Raw genomic sequence first — 14614 nt, forward strand, 5'->3', positions numbered from 1 at the left:
AACTAAATAGAAGCTGTGTTTTCCTCTTCTCTAATAATTCACACAATTCCCTAACTGCATAAAAATTCCAATGAAGGGACTCCTTCCTTTTTCTGTCTGTGTTGCCTGCTTTTTCTGCCTGTGTTGCTTTTGCATAGCCAAATACTTAATGAACTTTAGGAATAAAATTTTAAAATTGAGTAAAAATAAAGTTTTAAAAGAAAAACATAAATTCTTAGTAAACACCTAACAATTAGATGTGACTACCATGCTGTTTTCCTGAGCATGAACATTAAATGCAGCTATAAATGCATACACAGAGAATATTCAGATCCCTCCACATCTAAACAAGAAATTGAACATTATTCTCCCTTGAAACCTGCATCCTGTTTACTCTGTGGAAGGGCCTAACTTGCATCACCAGTCAGCAGTCTTTCCAGCTGATTCAGACTCTCAAAGAAAAGTGAAGATATGAAGAATAGTAGGAGAGTTGCCAGTTCCTTGCCAGAGAAGCAACTCAGGGCCCTGTGGTGTTCCTCTGCTCCCCCAGCTGCTGTTACCATACCCACAGCTGCAGTGGCAGAGCTCTAGTTGGGTTTCCTCTCTCAGCCACTTCCAGCAAAGTCACACCAATTTATTTACAGAAGCAAGGCCACAGGAAGGAACCTTCTTCCAAACTCAGCTGAAGAGACTTTTACCTTCAGATGTCCCATCCACTTCCCAAGCCAGGTCTCAATGTTGGAATCATTTGATTCCAACATCTCTAAATCACATCAGACAGACTCCAAGCACCTACTCACGGTGCTCAGCCAATTTCAGACTTGTGAGTGGACACAGTATCTGACAATAAAGGGGCAGAAGTGAGGATGAAACAATCTCAGCTTTCACCTACAAAGATCTTTCTCCATGCCTGAAACAAAAGGAGCAGTTTTGAAAGGTAACTACGAGGGAAAACCAAAACATTTGGAGTTTGGTCCATCACAGGATGGACCAAATATGTGTGACCTAATCACTGTGTGTCACTTGAAGCTAAATTAGGCACAGTCTCACAAAGAAACTTCGTGGCACTGTACAGAGCTGTCCTTCAATGTGATGCTGAGCAATTGCTGCTGGCAGCATTTGGTCCAGCTGGAACTGCCCAGGCTGCCTAGTCCCACCCAGATTCTCCTTTTCACTCTATCCATTTGACCTGCTAAAATAAAGCTACTCAGAAGTTCACTAGGTTGAGAATGGGGTGTCCAGGGAAGGTGAGGAAGAAACTAAACATTTCAATTAAAGAAAATAATACTCTTCTGCAAGATAACAGAAGGCTCAGCACTGAGATACAAACTGTTTTGGTCCAAGAACAGCAGACATGTAACTCCTCATGACACACACCCCATCACAGCTGACAGAACTACAACATGCCTGAAGGTGGTCACAACACAGACAACAAACAGAAAGGACTTCATCATCTTTAATACACAGGCAAAGCCTACAGAGACCACAATGTCATGTCTCTATGTTACTGGGTAAGTTGCCACAGACAAATGTTGATATTAGAGACAAAACCAGCTGCATGTGTCTCTAGGGGACTGTTCTCCAAAATTATCTTGTGGGTTACACTTGGCAAATTCTGATTTAAAAATCAAAGTGATTACATTTCCCCCCCTCCCCTCTAAAATCAAGTAACAGATTTACTGAATTGAGCCCTTACTGGCAATCCAGCAGACTAGAAAAGAGGGTTTTTAAAAGATACAGAACAGACAAATACATCAGACACAGGCCCCCAATTTCATCAGTACATTGGGGCATACATGCTTGCCACATGAACTCCATAAAGCTGTATTTTATACAGCTGCATTTTAAAAACTGCTGGACAGGTGACTCTCCTCAGGGGTCTCCAGGATTCAGTTCAGTAGATTGGCAGCTACACAGTCGCACAGATTTCTCTTTTCCACCTGAAGAAGCAGAGTTTCTGTCTATAAGAGGGAGGAACAACATCATCAAAAACAAGTTTCAGCATTGTAAAAGTAATCAGCTCCCAAAGAAAAGTCCATTTTATTTTTATTCTACAATCTGGAACTAATGGCATGAGGTGAATTTTGGGGTAAAAATCAGATTTATTGTTTACTGTTCTGCAAAATTATTTTGCTTTTGTGGAATTAATTGGTATACCAACATAGCACTACTTTCTGTGGCATGGAGAAAGTTATTTTCTTTCTTACAATCTTATTTCAACAGCACAAACTGGACCATAAGTTTGGAAGTTCATTACAGGCTTAACTCCCCTCCCCACCCCTCCCAAATCATGTCAGAAATTTTATTTTACTTTGGGAATAATTACTTTGGGATTTGGGAATCCTCCCTCTCTAGCACACACACACACACACACACACACACACACACAAGCACTTGGGTTTTTCCTGGCTTTCTGGAACACTTGTTGCTTCAGTAGATGCATGATGCAGCAGAGATGTTTGACATTAATATCATATCTTCACCTCAGTTTGTCCATCATGAGCTGAAGCTGTATCTGAAAATCAGCCTGATCCAAGAGAAAACTCCCCCTTTATTGTCATGGGACACAGTAGCTGTGGGAAGTCCACTCACCAAATTAATCCCTACTGATGTAACCAGCTATACATAAAAAAAAAAAAGACATTATGAAGACTAGCAGCTCTAAATGCCAATCAAAGCCATCCTTAATCTGCCTGTCTTGCAATTTTTGTATGAGATGGACCTGCCATGTGATTAAAGGCTGTGTTTTAAAAGCTGGGTTTTCCATTGACCCACATGAGCTAAAGGCACTTAGAGCAGAGCTGGGCTGAAGCATCCTGCTCTGCACACTTGTCTTCTTAGTGCAGGAAAAGCCATCTGCTGCTCAGGCTTTTTTCCCCAGATGATAAATCTCAGGAAAAACCACAGCCCTGTGGTTTTATATTAAATCAGGTATCACTTTTGATTGTTTCAGCTGTCCTGCAAAACTGAAAAGATTTGATCAGACTTTGCTAATCATTGAAAAGAGACTCAATCACCACCTTCTCACCACCTCACTGACATCATTTGCCATGGTTTGAATAAGGGAGGCTGACAGCATGCCAAAATCCTTGGAGCTGAGCCCCAAGGCTGCTTACCATCTTATATATCTTTAATAACATTTTCAAGCCTTTCCTTTTATTTTCAGGGACACATCTAGCTTACTGTGCTTTAAACAGTCTAAATAAGCACTGACAGTTTATAAAGCAACAAAGAACAGTGATTGTGGTGGGAGCAGCCCTCTCCCAGCAGCACAAGACCCCTCTCCCCAGCTCATGATCACATACAGCTCTTTGGCTGAGTGGTGAACCACAGATATCCCCAGAAAACATTGCCCAGAGCTGGTTCTCACTGCCAAAACAACTACCCCAGCTGCAGCCTGCTCTGAGGGACCAGCAGCCACAAAAGCCAGCACAGAGAGGGTAAACAGGTCTGGTGTATGTAGGAGCCAGCCTGTCAGAAGTGTCTGTGCCCCTTGTCATGCAGCCTGCCTGACAACTAGTGAGGGATCATCACAGCAGAGTAGGCTACAAACACAGCTGGTGCTGGGAAAGGAAGGAGATCCCGCCTATACCTGCATAAAAGGGTCTGGGACCTGTGCTAGAGTCAGCTTGCTTTGAGACACCATGTAGATCAACCCAGGGCCAAATGAAGTGTGAAAGCTGTTGAGCAATATTCTTGTGCAATAAAATGATATACAGGCTTCCCCTGTGCAGAACTGCAGGGCAAGATGTGCAGGAGGAATTAAATGAGAATTTCCTCTCCAAGCTTTTGGGAATCCCTCCCCCTCCAACACAGTTAGGAGCTGCTTAGTCATCATCTAACAATCTTGCCTGCAAACAAAGGAGAGTTTTTCAAGGAAATTAATGTCTCCAGTGGGAATGTTAACAACAGGAATTGCATTTTCAGGACAGGAATATTTGCCCCACAAAGCAGCAAAACAGACTAAAATAGTCAAATGTGAAATATATATGTGGCTGAAAGCAGTCATCCTAAAATCCTCAGTTTGCATTAAATTGTGCCACAGCTGAATAATAAAAATGAGAATCAAAATACCCTAGAAGGCAGTTCCAAGAAGTCCTCAACTATTAAATAGTTCCATGTCTTTTGAGGATGTAGGCAGAATTCCTAGCTTGATGACTGGAATAGGCCTTTTCTGGTCATGGGGAACTGAAGGATTCCAATATGAATTCAATTATTTAGATTTTTAAAGTGATAAGGAAGTGATAGGTTGGTTTTCATAGGAATACATCACATTTTCAGGCTTGCTATCAAATCTACAAGTGTGAAATAATAGGATATTCATCTCAACTGACCCTTTTTCTGTCCTCATTTTATCTCTTTGGCTGTCTTTTATTTTTTAAAAAGTATTAAAACACAGTTGCTAGCCTTGGGGTTCTTATTGCTACTCCTGCTTGGGATATCTGTGTTTTATAAAGATTTTCTCATGGTCTGCAAGCTGAAGGTTTCATAAAGGTCATTACCATAGTCAGACACCCAGAGAAACCTTTAAGAGATTTTGCTCAAGATGTAGAAATTCTGATGAAAAGTTCAGAGGTTTATAGAAGGAAGAGGTGTGCTAGAAGGACTTTGCAGCACAATCTGAACATCTTGTTTGGGTTGTATAAAGTGCTCAGCAGATTCATTAGCAAGATTTCTTCAAGAAGCCCAAAATATATTTGACCTGTTATTATTGAACAGATTTTGTTTAGCTGTAAATGTGCTACATACCAATCTGGTTCTGCTGGAATGTTTGTTTATTTTTCTGTAGCATGTCACAATTCAAGGCATCTTCGTTCATGCACTTGTATTTTCACCTAAATATCAAAGACCCTGCTTGAATTAACCTCAAACCATTCCTCAAAGACAACAGCTCACAGGCTCTGACCTGTGAACAACCTTGACCATAGATTAGAAAAGCAGAAAAGTTTCAGTGCCTTCTGTTGAACAATCTGTGCAGGAGTGTATCCACAGCACTTCAGCTGAAGGGTGCACAGGGGGTAGGGACACAGCCCCTCCTGGGACACACCATCTGCAGCAGCTGGGACAGGCAGGCACAGATTGCAGCCTGCAGCAGCAAGAGACAGATTCAGCATCCCCACTGGAGGAGGGTACCAGCCCTGGCACATTCTGCACACTGACTGCAAGCCAAACAATTTCATTCCCTATGCTGTTCTACTTTGTGGCATTTTTCATCATTATGAAATCAGAGAAATGTAAAAACTCTCTGTGGATGATGTTTCCTCCCTTAGCTTCTCCCCAGGGATAAAAGCATGTGCAGGGGAGTATTTTATTTTAGGAGGCTTTTTGTTTGAGCTGGCTTTTTCTTTTTGGGTAATAAATATAAATGATATTCTGTCCTTACTCCCCCTGACATAAAAACAAAGGTGTGTGCTTAGCATTTGGAGTGAGAAGAGCAACAGTAATGACTATAATTTGGCAAGAGGATAGTCAGTTCACACTTTCCTATACTTCCTATTGTCCCTGATACCCCAAAGGAGAATTCCACAGATTATTGCACAGAGAGGTGGAATGTAATTAACCAGCCTCACCTTAGAGCACAGGACAGTACAGTTCATGAGCATGCAAAATCCATCCACCTTATCTATTTCTACCCACATAATTTTCTTTTATATTGGGAAAAAAAAAAAAAAAAAGACATTTAATGTTTCCTTACCCTTGTGTCTAGATTATAGGCAGTCTTCTTTAAATCCTGCAGAGCTCTCTGCATGAACTCAAAGGCATGGCAGTCAACACAAGGGCGGCCTAGGAGAGCATTTAGTAGAGAATCATGATTATATGGCATGAAGAATTAACTAGAAGGATTAAACAGTGATTTTGAGTACCAGAGTTACAGAAAGTGCACAGAGTGAGTACTGATGTAGGTGCTCCTACAGGTAATTGCAATTGGTTCATTATGATAGTTCACTCAGTCTCTCAATTATAAAAGAATTACTTCAAATTTGCATTAATATTTTTCTTCCTGCTATATTGCTGTTCCACTTTTCCTTCCACAGCTCAATGTATAGAAACATTAAACCCTTAACTTGAGCCTTTCATTTTGCTCCACAACCCTGGGCACATTTTTAGAAATAATGTCTGAAAGCATTAACCTGTTCCCTAGAAAAATCTCATCTCCTAATCTAACAAATGTGAGCCCTAAATAGAAAACTAATGGAATAAAACTGACTACAATATCATAAATACACACCAGCCTCTAACTTTGAATATGATACAGCTTTGCCCAAACAAATGCCCTGTTATTAGTGGGCACTGCTGATAAGCAGAACTACAATTTGGATTTACTGGAGTGTTTGAGAGAATGTTCCCAGATCCAGATACTCAGACTGAAGGCCACAAGGCTTGCTGTGCCTTGATCACCCTGTACCACAGATCTGTGCCCCAGCAGACAGGATGAAACATCTTTAACTTGTCAGGCCCCACATCTGCTCTCATTTGCCTCTCAGTGCTTGTGCCTGGCTGACAACTTCACCAGAAATACTGCACAAGTGAGAAATTCTGAGCCCAGGTTTAGTTTGCTCTTTGGGGCCTGGTGTGAACCAAAGGATGAAATCTATGTTGGAGAATCCTGCTGTGTCTGTCTTGTCTGTAAGCTCATTGTGCAAACACTTGATGTTGGACTGTACATGCTCTGACAGCTGGAGAATGAACTTCCAGCTCACTATCTGACTGCTAACCAGGAATTCTGCCTGCTGGAGAAAGGGAGCCTGCCAAATCCTTTAGCTGGCTAAGAAAAAAAGAGAGAAAACCCCCACATTAAAGACCTGCTCCATCATTGTACCATCACCCAACTTCAGTGCTGTTATATTTACACTGGACAAAAGGAGAGGACAGCAGTTTTTCACATTGATGCAAGGACATGTCAAAATAAAGTCAACACAGATCAGCAAAGGAGAATTAGGTGGTTGAAGGCCCCAAGACTAGGTGTTAACAAAATGCTTCCTTGGCATCTTCATTGTGAATTTTTTTAATAAAAATTCATGACTTTAAAGCAGCAAACATTCTCAAGAACAAAATACAACAAACAGTCAATGTCAGCTGAAAAAGAACAAGTCTCAGAAAGGTCTCTGAAAAGCAAACACAGTGATTGCTGGCATAGAAAGGGCTAACACAATGGACAAAAAGAAAAGGTGCAGAACAGTGGCAGATTTCAGCTACAAGAAAGACAGCAACAGGCAGGAGACAGGGATAAGAGAGTGAAGAGCTCTGGATGCAGGAGCAAAAAGCACTGCTGGGTTATCAGGTTGGGATTTTTAAACAACATAGGCAAGACATCCAAAACAGTTTGAATTATTTGGGCAAACTTCAGGGTCCTGCAACATGAGGGCTCAGCAGGGGCTGTGGGAGAGGACTGCAGGGTGGTCCTTACTTTCAGCTGGTATGGCTGTTCCTGCTTCTGGGTCAGCTCCAGCAGGCTCCGTGACAAGCAGTGCAACCACAAAAACGAAAGGAACGGTAAGGACGGCTCTTCTCAGGAGGCAGGGTGCCAGCATCTTGGGAATTGGTGCTTCTCTGCTCGTCAAGAGATACAAACAAGTTAGTGAGGGACACTGCACAAGGGTTTTGTTACAAAGAAGTTGATGCTCCTGATGGCTCAAGCATTCTCAGTCTTCCTCTGAAAGAAACAAAATACCAGAAGATCTAGGGCAGAGTGTACATAAAACTCAACTGGGAGAGAACATCCCTACACAAGACAAGAAGTTCCTAGTGTCCTTCAGTTGAAAGCCAGGATGCCAGCAGCTTTGCCTGGTCTGTGACTTTTTTCAACACAGTCACAGACATGAATCTGGAGAGCTGGTTCACTGTTAGACTTTGAGATTACAGAGCTGGCTGAAACAGAACCTGGAAACAAGGTCTTTGGCTTCTGGCTTGTTTTACTGCATCATCTTTTCACAAGTGTAATAACTAAAGGTAACCACTAGCATTGCACAGCACGCTGATTATAATAACTCATTTATGAAGGGGTATTTGAAGGAAAATACTTTTGTTAAACCTTCACAAATTCATAGGTGGAATTTCTAATGGTAAATGCATCAAAACTTTTTGATCTTCTGTTTCCCCTCCTAATCTGGGCTTCAGGCCTTTATTTGCAGCCATCCATTTGCTCCTCAACACCACAGCCTGGCCATGCCATGCCCTGAGGTTGGTACAGCCTGGTCCAGCAACAGTTTCCCTTCACACAGAGGCAAGTTTTTTTATAAGTTTCAAATTAAGTATTTTCTTGACCCAACAAGTAAACTGTTCAGAGTGAAAAGAACTGGCTCAAGTTGCAGCTGCTTGGTAGAGATCTTAATCCAAGCCTTAAGGATCCTGGCACACTGCTAGAGAGGTCCTTAGCTCAGCCAAGATTACCTTTCATTCTTTTACATCAAAATGGAATAAAGAAAGACTTAAATAAGGCAAAGTTACCACAACACAATAAAATTCACATAAAAATCCATTCAGCTAACTGTGGGAAAGCAGGACAACATTCTGCCTCTTTCTGATTTTCAAGTTGGTGCTTACTGAGCAAAAGATGTTGCATAAGAGCATTAGATCTGCATGTACTGAATGTAAGAGTACAGCACTCCCCAGAACAGATTGCATTTCACATTTAGAAAGGCAGTAGAGGGAGGCAGGAGAGGGAAGGGTTTTCCCCATTTTGCCACAAACACAGAACAGAACAAGACTGCTCCTCAATGTGTGCAATCCACCTTTTCAGACACAGCTAAAGTGAAGCTGCAAATCCTGCATGGACACTTGCAGCACATGCAAACCAGCAATTCACCCAGGCAAGGAGCAGCATCACACACATCCCCTTCCTGTGCACCTCAACTAAACACAAGGGTAGGGAAAGGCTCAGAAGCAAGAGACAAACATGTACAAGTAGAGCCACAAATATACTTGAGCCCATGGCAACAAAAAGACAGGGTAATGTAATTTCTATACCCTCATATTTGGTTTCCTGTCCCACCCACTATTTAAACCTGATGTGATCCTTTTTCTTATCTCTACCATCTCTAAAATAAAGGGACTAAAATCACTACAAATGGCTTGGGTTTTCTGTTTTAATTAATGGTGATCTGCAATAAAAACAAGTACAATCAAAAATACCAGTCTTTGCAATAGGATGCAGCAGAGTGTCTCCAAGTAATAGCAAATTAGGACAACACCAGCTTCTTTTGGAAGTACCTGATGAAGAAGCCTCCTGGTCAGTAGGAGCAGAGGCTATTCTCATAGTTGACTATGACTAGTACAAAGGTGCAACAAAACAGACACACTGTTAAACTTTTTTGGGGTACCTTACCCATTACCTACCCCAGAGTCAGCTCAGCTTTGTATGTGAGCCCCACTGCAAAACAATTAATCTTAAATCACACCTAACTCCTGCCTCTTAGTTATTGCATGAGAATTTGCAAGGAATAATCACCGACAGGCTTCCAGGATGGTCTGTCTCTGCTGTGCAACTGGGAACAGAGACAGATCTGTGCATGGACTTCTATCAAAGAGAAAAGTCACCCCCTTTAACAAAGGAAAAAATATCAGTACCTGATCTTTCTCTTGTCTTTGTGATGGTTTCTTTGAAATGGCCGCTGCAAACTGCTAAGAGAACAAGTGCAGCATTTCTGAGCATGTGCACTGTCTCTTTTTAACCTTCTCTGAAAGAGGTTATTACTATGGGGAGATTTCTGCCATGGCAACAATGCAGAGCACTGCAGCACGCAGCGCAGATTTAAAGAGGCACGGGCTGTGTCTCCCAGGGCTGGGGAAGGATGTTTCTGCTCTGACATGCAAGATCCAGCACTGACTCACCTGCTCTGGGTAAGGTTTTTAAAGCCAGGCCATTTAATTAATCTCTCTTTAAGTCTGCTGAATGGTTTTCCTGAAGTCTGAGCAGCTGGATGTGGTGCCTGGTTCAAACAAATTTGCTGCCTAGAGGCTGAAAATAGCCATGACAAACTACAGCTGTTTTATGGGAAATGAGGGTGGACCACGGATTGCACTCAGGAATTGTTCAGTGCCCTGCCTGCCATTTGAATGGTTCTGAGTTATAGGGGTCATAAGCATTCATGCCTGCTTTCTCAGTGCTTCTGTGATTCCATCCCAGGGCTGCCAGGAGCAGCTGCAGCCCCTAAAACTCTGAGTGGGAGCTTGAGCCCAAACTCAGACCCTTCTTTTCCAGCCTCCACTTGTATTCCCCTCCCACTGCCCTAGGAGCTGCACTCCAGGACAGTACTGACTGCAATAATACAATGGAATACAGATGATAAAAGTGATTTTATCAAATCAAAGCTAAGTTCAGGGATTACATCACCCCACAAAAACCACATCTCCCATCACAAATTAGACACTAGCAGTGCTAGTTTCAGAGAGAATGAGCCCAGCTGAGGGCAGGCACCACACTGAGGAATGTGCACAGACCTCCAAAAGGACTGTGCACTGTGTTTGCTTTAGCTGGTTCAGAGGAGACTCAATCTTCAATGATTTCATGGTGAAAACTGGGGGCATTCTGTGCCCAGGAAGGTCAGGCACACAACCTTTTTTTTTTCATGAGCAGAAGCTCCTTCTCAGAATTACGACTGAATTGCTGGATAACATTTTTCTTTTCAACTTGCCCTATAACCTGTCTCTCCTGTACCACCCTAGATGAGTGGTTTGCTCCCATTAATTCAGGTAAGTAGGTAAGAAGGTAAAATTTCAGCTTGTTCAGTGTGTAACTGTGCTGCTGTATGAAGTTACAGCATCCATGAGCAGATTCAAGAGGGGATTAATTGTAGTACTGCCATCTGTATACATCACAAAAACATAGCAGGGGAAAATAATTTTTAGAGACTGTTCTTTTGGGAAAACAAGATTTAGCATTAGAGATAACCATTTGGTCTGATTTAGTATCTGCCTATACATAAATTACAAAAGCAAAACTTCATTCATGATCACTCTCCACCCTCTAATCTCACACCTTGGCCTGCCTTCCTCATAAATAACATAGATATTCACATAGACACACACACACACACCACCTGCCCCCATCTATATATGCCTTTTCTTGGCCTGATCATTCCCAGTAAATCTGTTCTTCCAAACCCTGTCCTTTCTCTAATACAACAGTAACACCAGGCAGCCAGTCCTGGTACCTTGGGTGTTATCACTGATTAATTCTTCTAGACCCATGCAATGGGCTTCCAATTCCACTAAATAAACTTTAAAAAATCTATTTCTGCCATTCAGATGCTAAATTGTTTACTCTAAGCATCCCATACCAATATTGCAATGTCTCTTCCTTAGCCTTGTCTTAGATCTATTTATCCTTCAAAGAACAACTTTGATTTCAGTATTTTAAACACATTTCTTCTTTATTCACTGCACTCTGCACTCTGTTAAGCACCAGTTTTTCTCTCCACTGAAGCTAAAATTTTCTCAAGTGGAAAATACCAGTTCACCAAGGAGGAGGGCTTCTGTATAGGAGGCAGACATTCCATTTCAGAATACTCTTCACAGAATCATAGAATGTTTGAGTTTAAAGGGACCAACAATAATCATCAATCACCTGGCTCTGCACAGGACCATCCCCACGAGTCCCACCATGGGCCAGATTGTCCAAACACATTGAACTCTGCCAGGCTGGTGACCATTTCCATAGGAAGCCTGTTCAGTGCCCAGCCACCCTCTGGGTGAAAAACCTCTTCCTAATGTTCAACCTGGCACAGCTCCAGGCCATTCCCTCAGCCTGTCCCTGTCACCACAGAGCAGAGATCAGTGTCTGTCCCTCCTCTTCCCCTCTCAGGAATTTGTGCCTGCACTGAGCTCTCCCCTCAGTCTCCTCCAGGCTGAACAGACCAAGTGCCCTCAGCCTCTCCCTGTATGGCCCCTCCAGACCCTCACCATCCTCATGGCCTTCTTTGGACACTCTTTGACTGTTTAATGTCATTTTTATGCTTTGGTGCCCAAAACTGTCCCAGCACTGATGTGGCCACCCCAGGGCAGAGCAGGACAATCCCCTCCCTGTCCCCACTGGCCATGCTGTGCCTGATGCCCCCAGGACATGGTTGGCTCTCCTGGCTGCCAGGACACACTGAAAAATTTTGAATTGTTGAAAGTTTTGAAATTTTTATTTGGGAAATGTTCTGAAAAATATTATTTTGACAATTTTCAAATTTTGATAATTTCTGGCTTTCTGATTCAGAATTATTTGTTTCTAAAACTAGGCTTAACACAATAAAAATACATTGCATAGTCTGTTCATGGAATTGCAGAGTGGGAACAGCTCTCATGTTAAAGATATTGAGGCACAACCAACAAAATATTATAATCCAAACAAAACCTTTCATTCTCTTCCATCCCTCATGCACAGAGCACAGGTCACAGAGCTGCCAGCTCAAGGGAAGGACAGACCAAGACAGGAACTGTACAACACCTGCACAACACCCTCAGTGTGATTTCACTGGGGTGTCCAAAGTTGCAGTGGTGCTGATGAGGCACCACAGGCTGAGTGTGAAAAGTGACATTTGCATGAAAGCTGGAGCAGCTTAACTCCCCAGCTGCCCCTGGGGATCATTCATGAGGAAAACAGAGAGAATTTATAGCTTTTTTTCCATAATGAAGCTGAACACAATGGTTTGGGTTTGTTTTTTTTTTCAAGATCCCCACCAGCCAAGAAACATCAAAGCACTGTTACTCAGATTTCATTTTTTCATCTTGATAGCACATGTCTTGATACTACAAATATTTTTGTGGGATTGGAAGAAAAGCTCAAGCCTTTACCTCTAAGCCTCTCCACTGCTTGGTCTCTCCTTGGCTCTTAAATCTAATATCCTGTCACTACAGAAAACTTTCTTCCCTCACTAAAGATAACAGATTCTGTCATTTCTCCTGGAGACACTTTTATGTTTTCTCATAGCCTGCCCTCTAAATCATGGTAAAAATCTCCCCACAAGGTACCATCTTGTCTTCTACCAACTGTACTTTTATGCTTTACCTCTGCCCTGAATCCCACAAAGCAGAGCCTGGGATGAATCTGGCCATGCAAATGTTTGTCACACCAGTATGTCCCTGCCTCACACCTCTGGCTGTGACCCCTGTCCCCCTGTCCCCCTGGCTGTGATATCTCCAGGGCAGGGCTGTGTTTGCTCTTGGTGCAGCACCACAAGGCTGGGGTGTTGATAGAGGGCTCCAGGCACATGTGATCTGCAATAAAGTCAAACTTCCTAAAGCTGGTTTCATTCTGCCACACTCTGAAATATGAGCTATTCATAGAGCAAGCCCCTTATTCTTTTCCTTGCAATGTAAAGCTCCTGGGATGTGTCAGGGTGACCAGATTAGGAAGCAAAGCCTGCCTTTGTTCCCTGAAGAAGGTCTCGCCTCTCTTGGTAGCAGCAAATAATTGCAATTGTTCCTCCTTCCATTTTCCCCACCAGTAATTTTAGGAACAATTTCCTTGTCACTAACTCTGAATCCCACAGTCCCTATGTTCACAGTATGGATTGCCTGAAGTCATTCTAGGACCCAAAAATCTTGAGTTTCAGCACAATGCTAAGGCTGGGCTCACATCCAACTCTGACTTTTCCACACAGATCTGAGGGAGACCTGCACTGTCAGAACCACTTACTGCTTTTTGGATGAGATGCTAAATTGGGGTCATATTTTCCTGTATCTCTCTGGGAGCTGAAAAGCATCTAAAAATCCCATGGTGATATTCAGGAAGGGTTATCATTAACTGAGACATCCTTGGCTTGCACTCTGCCTCTGCCCCCTCCTGCACACACATCTCTTGGGAATAAAGCTGTGCTGGAGCTATTTCAGGGTACATAAGAGCTGCAACTTTAACTTGTTTGCAGATTCCACAGGGATGTCTTGAGTACTCTACAGCAATTAAATATGCAGGCACTAGAATGGGCTTTGAACTAGAAGGGAACAAACCTCTACTTCCCAAGGTTCCCAGTCTGGAACCCAAGTCCAAGGGCCTTTTCTAACACTGGAGAAATCTCAGCTGAATAATAGTGCACTGTTAGCCAGTCTCCTTGCAAAGGCTGCCTGGAGAAAGAGAAATGGGAGAAACTAAAGAAAGTGAGATTGCTAAAATTGGAAGTTTATGAAGACCTTTTTTCCTTCAAAAAGATGTTTATTATCCAAAGTCTGTACCAGGGCTCTCAAATTACAGAAGACCCACATTCAGAGGGCTCCAGATCCATTCTCTGATTTATAAATCAGCCCTTTTGCAGCCAAGAGACTAATCCAGGATGATTTTTATGACACCAATACTTGGATCTCATTGAGAATCAATAATTCTGACATTATAATCTCTATTATTTAATAGCTTAAAGATGGATGTATGTTCACACATTTGTGTTTGAAAACTGCATCTCTAACTTCATTTCATGTTTCCAAGGTATTTGCAAGGTGATGGATGTAGTTTCTCCTTTATGTATTTTTTCTCCTTTCTACAATGACAGCTACAAATTGCAAGCAGGATAGTGCAGTACTACCCTGATGTTGCACTAGCTGTGACTGTACAGTTTTCAGCTAGAAGCTTATTCATGTCTGCCTTTAAATTTTCTTGTAAATTAATTCCTCATTTGTGACCTTGGGTGTTTTTAGACTGAGGCCAAAGGCAAATAAA

Source organism: Oenanthe melanoleuca, chromosome 4 (genome assembly GCF_029582105.1).
Source record: "Oenanthe melanoleuca isolate GR-GAL-2019-014 chromosome 4, OMel1.0, whole genome shotgun sequence".
Classification (NCBI taxonomy): domain Eukaryota; kingdom Metazoa; phylum Chordata; class Aves; order Passeriformes; family Muscicapidae; genus Oenanthe; species Oenanthe melanoleuca.